Raw genomic sequence first — 15,792 nt, 5'->3', positions numbered from 1 at the left:
AATGTGTGAACTTAACCACTACACCACTGGGCCAGCCCCACGATTCACTTCTAATGAATGTAATATGGCAAAAGTAATGGGATATTGTTCTGAGATTAGACTACAAAAAGACTGTGATTTCTGGTCTCTCCTGCTCTCTTTCTCTCCAGGAGCGCTCACTCTGGGAAAAACAATCCGCATGCTGTGAGCTGCACTCCAGAGAGGCCATGTGGGGAGGAACTGACATCCCTGAGCAACAGCTGCTGAGGCCCCGGGGCAGCCAACAGCCATCTGAGGGGACTTGGGAAAGCACCTGTGAGACTCTCCAAATAACCTGAACTGGGAAGCGGAGCCTTCCGCACTTGAGCCTTCAGTTGACTATGGTCCCTGCTCATACTTGGATTGCAGCCTCGTAAGACAGCTTGAGTCGAAGGTGCCCAGCTAAGCTGAGCCAGGTTCGCGACCCACAGGAACTGCGAGGTAATAAATGTTTACTGTTTGAGCTGCTAAGTTTTGGGGGTAATTAGAGACACAGTAAGAGATAACTGTTATGCCTGACCTCATTGTTTATATTCAAATGTATATATCTGACCTAAGGAGACAACTTTTTAAGGTTAGGTGGATATAAGAACTAATGTGAACAATATGGCAGTCCCCCCCAAAATTAAACATAGAATTACCGTATCACCCAACAATTCCATTTCTAGATATATACCCGAAAGGATTGAAAACAGGGACTCAAACAGAGATTTGCACACTTATCTTCATAGCAGCATTATTCACAACTGTTTAACCCAAGTGTCCATTTACAGATAAATAAACAAAATGTGACATATCCATGCAGTGGAATATTATTCAGCCTTAAAAAGGAAGAAAATTCCAACATATGCTACAATATAGATGAAACTTGAAGACATTATGCTAAGTGAAATAATCAAATACTGTATAACTCCACTTATATGAGGTTCCTAAAGTAAGAATTCATAGAGACAGAAAGTAGAATGATGACTGCCAGGTGCTAAAGAGAGGGGGGATGGGGAATTATTGTTTACTACGTATGGAGGTTTAGTTTGGGAAAATGAAAAACATTCTGGAAGTGGGTGATAGTGATGATTGCACAACAATGTGAATGAACTTAATGTCATTGAATTGTACACAAAAATAATTAAAATGGTAAATTTTATGTTGTATATATTTTACCACAGTAAAAAAAAAAAAGCAAGAACGAAATAATAAATGGAAAAAGAAAGAACTAACGTAAAGGACGACCCTCCTCTCGCTCCCACACTTTCCCTCGGCTCAGACAATTGCGGGTGCCTGTTGGAGTAGCTTCCACACTTGGGTGTGTGGGAGAGAGACAGGCTGTGAGGCCACCGCTCCTGGCGGTGACTCGTGGTGCTCCTGGAGGCACCGCCCGTGCTCCTGCCCCCGCAGAGAAGCGACTGCACACGGAAACGCGGCAGCGGCCTTCAGCGGAAGAGCACGGTGGCGATGCGGCCAGCGCAGACGGCAGAGCTTCCGGGCCGGCGTGGGCAGCGGGGAGGTCAGACGAGGCAAGTGAACAGAGCGCCACGGAGCGCGTTGTCCGGGAGACAGACGCCGAAGCCTTGACTGCCGGGGCTGTGGAAGCCCAGCAACTCCTCCAACGTTTCGAATTCCCCGGAGCGCGCTCTCAGAGGGGCGTAGGTGCGCGGGGTCGTCGGGGCTTGGCCCATCACGGCGCTGCACGTAAAGCTGCGTCTTCCCGCCGCAGAGCCGTGAAGAGGCGGAGGGGGAGGTGAGAGTCTGCGGCCAGAGCGAGAGAACAGGTTCGGTCAGGAACACGTGGGTACACACAGGGCGAGGCCTCTGCCCTCCCGGCAGCTGAGGCGCGGAGGACGCCGCCACCCGAAGGGCGCCAGGCCGCGCGCGCAGCCGCGGGGTGCCGCCGCCCGGAGCGCCGCGCCGCGCCGCCCCAGGTCCGGGGACCCGTCTCCCCGTCCCGCGGCCGCTGTCTCTGCCTCGGGCCTGTCTGCTTTCTCAGCGCCTGACTGGTGCGAGCAGGACTGAACCCACCACAGGGCTGTGTGCCGCCTGCTGCCTCAGGGCCCGCGGCGCCGCGCGCGCGCACCGCGCGTGGGAGGAGCCTCCGCACACGCCTCGCGCGGGGGCTCGGGGGCGGGGGCGCGGGGGCGCGGGGCACAGGCTGCCACGCCGTTCTCGGCGGTGACGGACCAGAGGAGGCCGGCGGGAGAGCACGGGGCACGTGGGACTGAAGGGCAGGGGAGCATTCGCCTTCTCTGCCGATGCCCCGCCTCCTTTTATCATTCGTGCTGCTCGTTTGGGTCTTATCTCACCAAATACTGACATTTCAATTATTAATAAATGTTTGATTAGACCAGATCAGTATAATTGTGAAGTGAGGTAGATCATAAATTTGCTGTCTTCCTCCATTTATATTATCAGGTGTATACAAGACACTCAGTTGATCGCAAGGACACACAGACGATTAAAAGTAGACTGCTGCTCCTTCCGCAGCCTGAAGTGAAATGGAAGGAGATCACCCGTTGCCTTGCACCATGACCGGTAGGTTGCTACAGGTGTGGACGGGGTGCGGCGAAGGAGTGCTTGTGGGGACGACAGAAGCCTTCTAGGAAAGGTGAGTGTTTGCTAGGCAGCAAAATGCAGCTGAGTACATTCTAAAGATCTTAGTGGCGTTATTCAGGGATTCATGAATCGGACGGCATGCAATCGAGCAAACAGAGGGGAGCTCCGAAGAGCTGTCTGAGGCGAGAGATTTCTACAGAACCAAGCGAGCGGGGGCAGGGATTGCCCTGGGCGTTTGTGGATTGCGTAAAGCAGGGCTGCGGCCCTTGTATGCTGCACAGGGGTCTTGGAGCCGCTCGGGGAACCTGTGAACCTGTGCAGAGTAGGCCGGCGCTGACTGGTGGACTTAGGCCCTGCTTTTCTAGGCCTGCTGAGCGTAGGAACTTAGGTTCTGTCTTGCTGACACAGCCCTCTGTGGGGCCTAGCACGAGCGACTCCATCTCGGGCCTCATCTGGGTGTATTAACATTAAACAGTCTTGCATAGGTTCTAGCTCACGGAGAAGCAGGCGAATGTGAGTGAGCATGAAGCGAGCAGGCAAATATTTTAATACTGCTGTAGCCCTGAGTGTGGATGGAGAGGAGCCTGAGACGTGTTGGGGAGAGGGGGTTGGGGCTACCAGGCCTAGTGTGCCGGCTGTGTATCTTTGTAGACAATGGAGGCACTGCTGATAGAAGTGACATCAGCAAATCTGTAGTTTTTTTGTAGATGAAAATCGTAAAAATTGTTCAACTATAATAGTAAATGGTGTTAATTACATGAATTATGTGGACCTTCTCCCTCTACTTCCTGTATCTACCTCCACATTTTTTTTTTTTGTTTTTTGAGGAAGATCAGCCCTGAGCTAACATCTGCCAATCCTCCTCTTTTTTCTGAGGAAGATTGGCCCTGGGCTAACATCCATGCCCATCTTCCTCCACTTTATATGGGACACCTGCCACATCATGGCTTGACAAGCAGTGTAGCGTTGGTGCGCGCCCCAGATAGGAACCTGGGAACCCTTGGCAGCCGCAGCGGAGTGCGTGCACCTAACCCGTGCTCCACCATCAGGCTGGGCCCCCAACTACCTCCACATTTTTTAAGGTCAGCTGTAATTACTAATTACTAGATAATTCCCACCCCACCTCTCTCCCTGTCCACCCACCCCCGATCTGGGGAGATGTAGAGGATTATGGTTGAATTAGAGGTAGAAAGGTTAAACAAAATGGTTGATTTATTTGTAAACATTCATTTAATACTACTATGATATATTTTAAAAATTCATTTCTGGAGGCCTTTTCATTTAGGGGACAAAACTGATCATTAGGGTTCCTGAGTTCCTATATTTCCAAACCAGAAGAAAGTAAAAATGCATTTTCTTTTCTTCAATTTTAATTCTCCCTCTTTTCTTCTATTATCTTATTCCTTCTTTCTATTATATGCACTATTATTTTTAGTTTCAATTAGTTTTGAAATGTTATTAAATTAATGGTAATATGGTGAAAGTTTTATTTATGGAAAGGATAACCATAAAAGAATTATAAGAATAATATTTCATAGACACTGGAAAAAATTAAGTTTTGTCTTCTTAGATTACTTAACTATATCTTTAGACAAGCCAGTTTGGTTTCATTAATTGTATGCTATTTATTGAATTATGGCAAAAATAAGATGCTTGTATTATAAAATGGAATATAATATATAACAATTCCCCTATCATGAAAATTCTCTACTGTAAAAGTAATATAATCACCAAGGTAAAAATAGCTTGAAATCTTATAATATGAGGATTTGTTTTATAACGAGCCTGAGAAAGATTAGTTATAGCTAAATATTTTGAATTATTTGATAGGGTTTTCTGTTTTTCTTACTTTGGAATTGATTCCCAAGAATAGTGTGGGTGGAAAATCAGTTCGAAGAGAATATTCAAGAAATCTTCCAAGATCCAGTGAGGAAATATATTGCAAAATCACGTACATAGTAATAGCAATAGCAAAGCAACAAAGACAATGAAAATAAACAAAGCTAAAATCCTAGGCACATCTGAATTAGTTTCCAGGCTGAAGTCTAAATATTTATTTTCCAAGGGAATACATTTACCTTGCTGTAAATTATGAGTTAGGTAGAACTACTGCTTTCTGTGTCTTTCTATTATTCGTTCATTAGACACTGTTTTTTTGGGTGCGTTCTGTGTGCTGGTCACTATGCATAGGTACCCTTGTAGAGCTAGCGGTTGAATGGAGGACACAGACCAGAAAACAATAAACTGGAAATGAGAACTGAGAAGGTCCCGTTGGATATAGCTTGGAGGAGGAGGTAGTGAGGAGGTAGCCTTGGTGGGAGCTGCTTCTATAGAGTGTTAGTCATCGTGTAGTTTGAGGAAAGATGGATGGAGAGATACTGGAGACAGACTGTAGACATTTTCATCAAGTTTGGCGATGAAATGTTGAATGTTGACGTGGGAGAGATGGTAGTTTACCAAGGGCTTATGGGTGGAGGGAAGACTTTTGTATTTCAAGACTGAAGAGAGTTGAGCTCGTTCAAGTGTTAACTAGAGGGAATCAGAGGAGAGGGAGAGTTGAAGATACTGGGGAGACAGTCACAATATACAGTGACATACTTATGTGTGGAACTAAACAGTGAAACCCATGGGCTAGTGAGGGTAGGGATTAGGTACCATTTCTGAAGTAGAGAGTCGACTAAGCATCCTTCGGGATGCTATTTTCAGGTAAGACTAGTGGAATCAGTTGATAGGAACCTCCTTACTTCTTCAACATATTTCTATAATATGAAGAGTGGGGAGGGAGAAATCACTGAAAAAAGGACTATTTTTGTCAGACTCTACCACCCTTTGTTTCCCCTATAAAGGGCATCATGTCTGGTCCTAAAAGAATTACAAAAAACAAGAGCAATCAATCTGGATTAGCGGAATAGGGTTTTCTTAAGAGCCTTCATGTATTTCACATGAGTTCAGCGAAATAAAAAAAAGTGAAGTGAAACCTTTGTGGGCTGATAATATTTTGGGATGTTAATCTATAGTTTTCCTCTTGTAGTCTTTTTTTCTATTCCTTTTGTCCATTTAAGGAGAAATTTCTCTTTTGTGATCATCAAACCAGGCATGAGTAGAAGGGAAAGGGGATAGAAAATCTGTCTGGACTTTGTTTTCTAAAACCTAAGTCTTTAGAAGAACTTGGAGGCATGATGCAGGAGTTAAAAGGAAGGGGATTCATACTTATGAACAAAATGATTTGAAGCCGTTGGATTGAAGAGTGATGTTTTCCCTCCAGACTGGAAAGATTTCTACATGCTTTAGAAGTTCAGGGAAGATGCTGAGGAGGAAATCTCTGGGTACTGAAATTAGCAACAACCACTGTGTGTATTCCGCAGCACTGCTGGTGAGGCTGCAAGATCTGAGGGCGGAATGGCTTGGGGTGCCTTGGCAGGAGGGATCACAAGCAGCTTCAACAAAGTGTCCTGTGGCCCGTAAGCGTGGCTTAGAAGCAGTAGAGCCATGCGAGCTGGCTGGGCCACGCAGCAGAAGCAATGGGTAGCTCAGCAGAAATCTGTTATGTCTGAAGCCCAAAGACCAGATGCCCATACCGCCCCAATGCCTTGGGACTGATCTGTTTCAAAGTCACTAGAAGAATTCTGCTTGGTGTGACTTACTCTCCTAGAAGGGATATTTATTCTCACTTTGATGAATTTTGCAAGACAAGAAAGGCAAGCCCCATGGAGACACATAGAGAAGTGGAGAATCAACACCTTGTAGGTGCTGCTCTCCTCGAAACTTTGTATGTCTTTAACCAGTATATTCATACTGAAGTTTTCACCTTGGGTTCTCTTCACTACAGGTGTATGACTCACTAGCACAGAACGTAACCCACTCTCTGGGTACGTGACTAAATTTCTGGGTTCCTGCTGCTGAACAAACAAGTCATGTAGCTTCTTTATAAAGAATTTAAAACTGAGAATGCCTGTATATTAGCAACCTTCAATAAAAAAGGGATGAGTATTAAATTACTTTCTATTTCAGTTTTAAGGTAAAAGAACCCAGTGTACGTTAAATGTTTTACATACATTTTCTCATCCTTCTCACATCAATCATATGAGAAAAATGATGCTCAAGAGGCAAGAAATTTTTCAAAGCAAAGCAACTAGTAGGCTGCAGAGTTGGTTTTTGAATGCAGGTTTTTCTTCTCTAATCTCTCTCTTTTTCCTCCTCCGTCCTCCTCTTTCACCCTTCTTTCCACTAGTGTCTCTACCTTCTTTCCACAGTGATATTTATTTTTGAAAAATAGGCATAATTTATAGACTCAAGCTAGTATCTTTTGTCGCTAAGGTAGTGACTTTGTGCAGATAATCTAATAATATTACTTTTTACAAAACAAATTTAGAACACCTTTCTCCATTTGCCTTCAAAATCAGTTTGTGAGCCATGTGAAAAAAAGAGTTTTATTTCGTGTCTGATCACATCTTACATGTCTCAAATTGACACTGGGTTGGTCAATGACAATTATTATAAGGTTTGGTACTGAATAACTAGTGAATAATGTAAAAAACTCTTAATGGATAAAAGATATGACATTTACATTGACTTGAGAAAAAAACGTGTTATGAGCTCTTGAGGCAATTAAAAAAAGGCTTATAGCGTGAGATCATGGCATTTTAGAACTGAAACAGATCTTTGTCCAACTTCCTTCCTCAGTTTGAAGTTACCTTTAAGTGGTTGAATTGTGGTTTAAAGATAACACACAGATTATCACATTAGAAACACGAAGTTATTCAAAAAAATGTTCACCAAAAAGATTCATTTTCTGTCTTTACACATTCTTAAGACATTTAATTCCAAGAAGGAGATTTAATGTCTACCATGAGAGCTAATGGAACAGTGAAGACAGATTTCTACCTAATCCCCATGAACCAAAGAAAGCTAATTTTTCAGGCTTCATGTAACAATGAAGATTAAGAATTTCATGAAATCCAGGTGCATAAACAATATCTATATTACATCCTTAAAAATGTATACCTTTTCTTAAACATGTTTTAATTTCACTTTAAAATATAGTTGAGGATTTAAATACTCTGGATTTTAATCATTATTCATTACTGTTATTTTTATGATACAGAAATATTGCATGTATTATGCTTCCCGATAGTTGAGTTACACATCTGTTTGTGTTGTCTAATAGCTCTATAATGGACAATCACTTCTGAAAGTTTGAGAGTTGCTCATAATGAAATTTAAATTTTCTTAGGACTAAGGACTTTTTACTGAATTTACATTAGGAAAAAAAATCTCAATACTATACAGTTGTCCTATTCTACTAATGGAAAAGCCAGTAGTATGTACTTTTATTTATAGAGGCCAACTAAGTAATAACTCTTTAGTGTTTGTTACAACACTTTTTATATCTGTAGTATTCCATGTAATATTAACAATTGCTCAAGAGATTACGTATGGTCTAAAATCAGCATTTTAAAAAAGGTTCTGAAGAGGGGCTTTTAAACCTGTTAGATTTCCTTTTCTGGAGTATGTAATCGTTAAAACTGAAGATTCTTTTTTGCCACATGTAAAAATGTATGTTGCTGAGGGAGTGCTAGTATTGATTTGCTGAGTGGAACACATGTTATAACCAAAAATTGCTTGTGTTCTCTAAAACAGCCAAAAATTTACAAAAGTGTAAATATACTTCTCTCATAAAAATATAGATTAAATCAAATGTTTAGGCCATGAAAATCCCTATTAAAATTTGAAATGAGATAAAATATTTTCAAATATCCATATAATATTTATTATTGTCTGGCATTCAATATATATTTTAAAAGTTAATTTAAAAAATATCCTGTTAAATGGTTTATCTGATTTATCTAATGAAGGAAATATTCTTCAATAAGCTCTTTATATAGCCCTTGAAATGACATGTGGATTTTTAGCTTTTAATACCTTTTTCACCAAAACTTGCAAAGTTTCTGAGGCAATTTTATTTAAAAAATATGTTGTTTATGATGTTATTTGAGTAGATTGCAGCTTTCTGAAGTCAGAAAATGTCTTATTCATCTTAGTGTCCCTGGCACTTAGCACAGTTCTTAGGAATTGGCCTATTTATTCAGTCTATTGAATGAATAGATGAATGATGTCTTTTTTTTTTTTGGTGAGGAAGATCAGCCCTGAGCTAACATCCATGCCAGTCCTCCTCTTTTTGCTGAGGAAGACTGACCCTGAGCTAACATCTGTGCCCATCTTCCTCTACTTTATATGGCACGCCGCCACAGCATGGCCTGACAAGTGGTGCGTCGGTGCACGCCCAGGATCCGAACCCGGGCTGCCGGCAGTGGAGCGCACTCACTTAACTGCTACGCCACAGGGCCGGCCCCAGATGAGTCTTTCTTTATAGAGCATCTTCAGGATATCTACGTCTTCTTTAACAGATTGTATTTCTGTTGTTCAGGTGGAAGCGCATCTTTTGAGTTTCTGAATGCAGCTACAATCATTTAAAAATACATTGACAAATAAGAGATAAATGAACACGTTATTTCCTGACTACCCATATGAAAATGAATTACAAGCTACAATACCTAAGATTTTGTCTACTTGGAGAGATAATGAATAATGGTATTGCTTAGGAAAGACAAATTGGGCTAAATTATGAAGCCCTTGAAACTGAGGCATAAAATTTAGGCTTAGTGAGGTAGGCGATAAAATCCATGCTAGGTCTTAATCAAGGGTTTAAGTATGATCAACTCAGGATTTAGAGTAAATGAGCTTCACTACACTGTGATAAACCCTGAAAGAATGATAAGGTTGAAGACAAGGAGATCAACGAGAGACTGTTGCTGTAATTCAGGTGTGAGCTATATGGGGGAAGTGTGAATAGAGAGAGATGTAACAGAAGACATTTATCAGGAAATATCGATGAGAAAGGATATAGGCCAAAGAGAAGTTGAATTAAAAATATCAAGCTGTTCCTACTGACAAAAATACCTTGAACAATTAAGGCATAAGGGAGAGGGGACTGAAAATTTGATGGCAGGTTTTAGGCTCATTAAATTTGAAATGACAGTAAGGAATCAAAGCGTCCACATGAAAATATATATATAAAAACACAGCAGGCTATTTAGAAATGTGAGTGACAATGCAAAGCTAAATGTATATTTTTGGGCATAAGCAGCAATGAAGTTATGCTAAACGCCCGTGCTGTGGGGGAGGTAGTGTCAGAAGAACAGAGTCACACTGCGTGCCATAAAGTGACAATGAGCATGGGACAAGGAGCTCCCGGAGAATAAATAAGGGAAAGGCATGGAGGAAAGAAGAGAACCAGATTAGAGGAGGCGGTGCAGAGGGCAAAGAAAGTGTCAAGGAAGGAGATAGAGCTGTGGTGGTCAGAATCCTATTCCTGTCAGCTCAGGAGAGCAGATTGTTAAATTTTCAGGAATTTTATGAGTCAATGTTTAAACACAGCCATTTAAAAAACTTATATAAACTTCAAGTAAATAAAATATATTAAAAACAAAGTTAATAAATACAACTCATCACTTTCTAATTATTTTACTACCCTTTGTTGTTATCCATACTCTTCAGGTTATTTATATACATTACATCTGTGTAGTGGAAATACTATATAATGGTGTTCTGTTCTATTGTCCATCACTTTCCAACTCAGCATGCAATGATGTCACATTGGTAGCTCAAAATCAGCAATGTGAGGCACATTGACTCCAGGAAAATGGCAAGTGCTAAGATTCAGGCCTGGTTTATAGTTGTGTTAAATATCCAGGCAAAGGATTGGTAAACTACATCCTTTGGGCCAAATCCAGCCCATTGCTTGCTTTTATACATAGTTGGACTATTTGTACATAGTTGGACTGTTTGTACATAGTTCTACTATTGCACATAGTTCAAGTTTCATTGGAACACAGACACATCCATTTGTTTATTTACTGTCTATGGCTCCTTTTGCATTATAATGACAAGAAGGAGTAATTATAACAGAGACTATATGGCCATATAGTCTAAAATATTTACTATTTGATTCTTTACAGAGAAAGCTTTCGTACCCCTGGTCTACGCACAAGAAAGTGGTGAATATATCAGTGAGGAACATATGACTAATGCAGATTAAACTTAAAAATGTGTTGTGTGTACAGATGTTGCGTTGTGAAGACCACAAGAATTTGAGAAAATATTCTTTCAGTGTTTGAAAGCTATTATCTGACTCAGCAAAAAAGTTGCTCACATTATTGACAAATGTGTGAAATTCTGACATATATTTTTGTTTTATCAGTCTTATTGTACTCAAAAACATAAACAAAAATATCAATTGATATCCACATTGGAATTACAACCACTTGTCAGTTTCAAATATAGATTGGCTATGGATACAAGAGTTCGGCAAAAATTACAAAAGCATTCTGTGAGAATAATTGGCTACATGGAATTTTCAATAAAGAATATTGTATATTTTATTATTATTTGTAAATTGTAAGCTATACATCTTTATGTCAGTAAGATTTACAATAAATTTATGTACATATATACATGCATTACTTTTCATTTAGAGGGCAGGTTGTTAAACATTTACGGCATAGCTCTCTACAGCAGTTTCAGAAGCAATGGAGTCTTGGAAGAAGATAAGAATGGAAAAGATTGTTATATTTAATAAGTCGTAGTGTATCTGTCATTCAGAAAACTATGAATCAGTTAAAAAATATTCTCAGAGCAATTAACTGCATATTTCATTTCTTTTATCTTTTACTCATTTAACAAACATGTAATTGATTACCTGCTCTGTACTAAGCATTATGCTAAGTGATGGATATACTTTGAAGAATTAAGTAAAAATACAGCTTGTTTGGTGGAGTTTATAAAATTATAGAAACAGACTACAGAGTTAGTGAATAACAGAAATGAGATGGAATTGACCTTCTTGAACAGGTCATCCAGGAAGTTCCTTCTGCTATTTTTGCTGAGGCTGAGTCTGGGCTGGGGAGATTGTGCCTGGCAAATGGAAAAGCCTGTAGAAATATCCTGAGGATTTAACTTTTTAAAAAAATTTACTCCTTTGCAATAAAAAAGTAATCACTTTCAATTGCTTCATTAATTATAAAAGAAACTAAATTTTAAATAATATTACCTGGGATATACACAGTTACTTTCCACTAAAAAAGTTAATCATGTGTGGAAGTTAATTTCCCAAGTTTCCTTTTAAAACTAGTGTAGAATTCTCTGTGTGTTTACATATGACCTTCATTAAGGCTCAGAATTTCTTCATTTAGATTTTGGCTTTTTTTGATGCTAATATGTTACGCCAGGTTGTTTCTCAATACTTTATGTCAAAGAAGGAGAATTCTTTTTCTTTCTTCACTTACGTGTCCCTGAATCTCTAAACCATACTTGTAGGCCCAGACAGGGAGGCATTCACAGACTTATCCAATTTGAAGATTTCTTAATTCAGCAGACCTTCAGGGTTAGCAAATGGCTTGTGCTTTAGTTTCATGAAAACATTGGATAAGTGCAGCATTACTGTGGAAATCTACCTTGTGAGAAAAGATTAATTGTATTTTCTCATCTTTTATTCTCTTTACTACATGATTATTTTTTAACAAAAGGCTAAGTCAAGTATAATAAGTTCTTCAGGTGATAAAAATTAGAGCTAATATTTGTGAATATTTTGAAGTGTTGCCTGAAATATCCTCCTTACCATCACTTCCTCCCTCTCTGCCTGACCTCATTCCCCCACATTTAAAGTTCTTTGATTTTCTTTTCTTGGGCCTTGAGACCCTTCATTCCAGTGCAGGCTTCCAGAAATTAGTTGTTGGATGCTATCATGGGAGGATTGGGGGGAAAAAAAGGCAGCAAATCCTTGGCATTCAAACTCAAAAGCTTCACCTCCTGTGCAAGAAGGAAGTATTCAGGAAGAAATGTGTTATCCAGTTCCAAATTCCCTCCACTCCTGCCGAGAGCTCCTCTGAACTGTTGAGGAGAGTGGAACGGGAGAAGAAGCAAGACCATTAAACCTGCTTAGAGCTGGGCCTGTGCTCTGCTTCTCATCCCTCCCCAGGGTTATTTCAAAACGGCGTGTGTAGGGGGGTGTTTATAAAACCTCCAAGATAAGTTTGGATATCCAAAAGTAGAAGGGACTAGTTATGAGATGTCAGCAGGCTCTAATCCTGAAGATATTTCCCATATTGACAAGGGTGTGAGCCCTATTGGCTTTCTATGGTATCCAAGACAATAACGTCTTGATAAAGATTTAGGGTGTTTGTGACTCCAAAGAAGCATAGGAAAATAGCTAAATTTTTCCACTGCCTTCAGAGAGGGTGCAAAATTGGCTGAAAGAAGGAACCAGTGGTCTAAAATGAGTTCTCAGTTTGGTTGTCTGATGATACTGTGGACCATGGAGTAATGACGGATCTCAGAGAACAGAGTAGGGATGGAATCCGGGAAGAGAGGCAAGGAGAGGCAGAGGCCATCTCAGCAGATCACAATGCAGTACAGAGGGCAGCCATGGGCCAGACATCCTCTCCTCGCCTCCCTCTCCTCCGTATAAACCCCTGAAAATTAGGTACCAGGTTGAGGAGAAAGAAGAGGAAGGGGAATTTTGAATAAACTTGACTAAAATGACCAAGGATAGCAAGAAATGACTAAGATTCTGTTTTCTGCCATTGGCAGGGTGGGGCTTAATATTCATTTATTCAACATATATTTATTGAACAATTACTATGTGCCGGCCACTGTTCTATGTACTTGAGATATATTGGGGGCAGGGCTCTCTGCCCTCATGGAGCTTCATTCTAGTAGGCTGATGAGACAGAAGTGATGGGGAGAGTGGGATGGGGGAGATAGTTGCAGTATTAAATAGATGGTCAAAGTCGGCCTTATTAAAGGTCAGATTGGAGCAGACACTTGATAAAAGTGAGGGATCAGCTGGCCTGGTATTCTGGAGAACAGTCTTCCAGGGATAGGCAGCAGCTAGAGCCAAAGTCCTAGAAAAAGCAAAAGTTTAGGGGAGCAGTAAAAGAAGTTAGAGAGGTTGTGGAGAGCAGATTGTTAGGCTTACAGTTCATTTTACAGGATTGGCTTTTACTTTGAGTAAAACAGGACCCTGTTACAGCATTGAGGAAAGGAGTAAAGTGGTCTGATCTGCCTTTTCAATGGGTCCTTCTGCCTCCCGTGGTGAATATAGACCAAGGGGCAAGCGTAGTTACAATGAGAACAGTGAGGAGATTATTGCTGTATTCCAGGGAAAGCATGAGAGTGGCCACCGTGAAGGTGAGCACAAGTGATTCGATTCTGAATATATTTTAAACGGAGCCGACAGGATTTTCTACTGTACTGGATGAAAGATATGAAAGGGAGGAGTCAAGAGAACTGCAGAGTTTTCTGTCCTGAGTTACTGGAAGGATGTAGTTGCAACTCAGTGAGATGGGGAAGGCTGCTTGATAAACAAGTTTGGGATTGGAGAAAAGATCAGGAGATTTATCTTGGATATATTAAGTCTGAGATGTCTATCTGACAGCCTGTTGGAATGTTGAGCGTGCAGTTAGGTACATGAGTCTGGAAGAATCTTGATTGGAGATATTAATTAAGGAGTTTTCAGCATAGAGATAGTATTTAAAGTCATAGGGCTCAATTGAGGGCTAGTTCCCCATTAATACGTGTAAGTAATCTTCTAACAGACCTTCATCTTGCAAATAACAACAATAAATTCTAAACAAAATACCAAAAAGGAATACTTAATGGTTCTGAGGAGTTAACAAACCAGGCAGATTATGAAGGAAAATTGAAACTTGTAAGAAGTAATTGGCATTGAATGAGTTTCTCATTTTTTTACAACTTTTAACTTGAGTATCATCTTCAGTAGTTTCTGCAAGGAATGTTTTAAACTCTAATAGAAAAGCTTAAGTTTTTCTGGCCTGAAGAATCGGAAGATAGAGTTTGGGGCAACCATGAGAGAAACAGAGAGCCAGAGAAGGGGAGCCCTCCTCTGTGTATAAACTCTTTCAACTCTCTGGCTGACACTTGAACTGTACATGATTGAGAAAGATTTCAGCTAAGGACAAAAAAAAAGTGAACTGACATTTGAGCTACCTCTGGTGAGATGGTTTGTAGTTCGAGTTCAATTAAATTAACTATCTGATGAAACAAATATTCTACTCTTTGGAGGAATGAAATAGATTATAGAGTCTCTACAACATAACATTTACAAAGCTCTGAATAGAATGTGAAATTCAACATATGAAGAATCAGGAAAATGTGACCATTCTAAAGAGAAATAACAATCAGTGGAGGCCAACTCTGAGATAATGCAGATGTTGGAATTAGCAGACAAGGATTTTAAAGTAGCTATTTTAACTGTGTTCAGTGAGGTAAAGTAAAGATGCTTATAATGGTTGAAAATATAGAAACTCTCAGCAGAAAAACAAAACATAAAAAAAGAACCCAGTGAAAATTCTAGAACTAAAATCACAGTATCTGAATCAAAGAATTCCCTGGATGGGCTTAACAGTAGAATGGAGATGACAAAGGAAAGAGTCAGTGAACTTGAAGAAAGATCAGTAGAAATTATTCTGTTGATGAATAGAATTTTTGTTGCTGAAAAAGCAAAAAAAAAAAAAAAAGGAAAAAGATTCAGAAATTTCAGCAGAGATTTAGAACCTATGAGCAATGTCAAAAGGACTAACACAACTGTAACTGGAGTCCAGAAGAGAGGAAAGAGAACAGACCAGAAAAAGTATTTGAAGAAAAAATGGCTGAAAATTTCTCCACTATCAAGAAAGATACAATACCACAGATTCAAAGCTAGGTGAAACCAGATCCAGGTAAATACAAATCAAACTATATCTAGTTACATCATTGTCAAACTTCTGAAAACCAAAGCTAAAGAGAATATTTTGAAAGTAGCAGGAGAAAGATGAGTCATTACCTACAGGGGAATAATGATTCGTAAAATCACAAACCTCTAATCAGAAACCATAGACTCCACAAGATGATGGAACAATGTCTTAAAGTGTTAACAGAAAGTCCTGGAACTACATCAGATCACTAAGGAAGTAGACAGAGGAGAGGAACCAAGAAGTTAGGTGAAGTGATAAGAGAGAGAGAAGGAGAACTGAGTGGGAGGTAGCTTGGAAAAAATATATCAAAAAGGAGAAAATGATCAACTGTGTCAAATGCCACTATTAAGCAAGGGCGGAGAACTGACTATTGGATTGAATAACAAGGCCGTCAGTAACAATCTTGACAGGAAGT

At 40.1% G+C, this 15,792-nt stretch overlaps 1 long non-coding RNA gene across 1 annotated transcript in view; it reads left to right on the top strand.

Moving 5' to 3' along the window:
- The first annotated feature begins 2,289 nt into the window (after positions 1-2,289).
- Positions 2,290-15,792, top strand: part of LOC131423102 (uncharacterized) — a 102,240-nt gene continuing 88,737 nt past the window's right edge. Inside the window, exon 1 of the long non-coding RNA XR_009224231.1 lies at positions 2,290-2,617. This is a non-coding gene — a long non-coding RNA (uncharacterized LOC131423102). The remainder of the gene's footprint in view (positions 2,618-15,792) is intronic.

Source organism: Diceros bicornis, chromosome 27 (genome assembly GCF_020826845.1).
Source record: "Diceros bicornis minor isolate mBicDic1 chromosome 27, mDicBic1.mat.cur, whole genome shotgun sequence".
NCBI lineage: Eukaryota > Metazoa > Chordata > Mammalia > Perissodactyla > Rhinocerotidae > Diceros > Diceros bicornis.
This window is presented reverse-complemented; position numbering and strand designations above follow the sequence as displayed.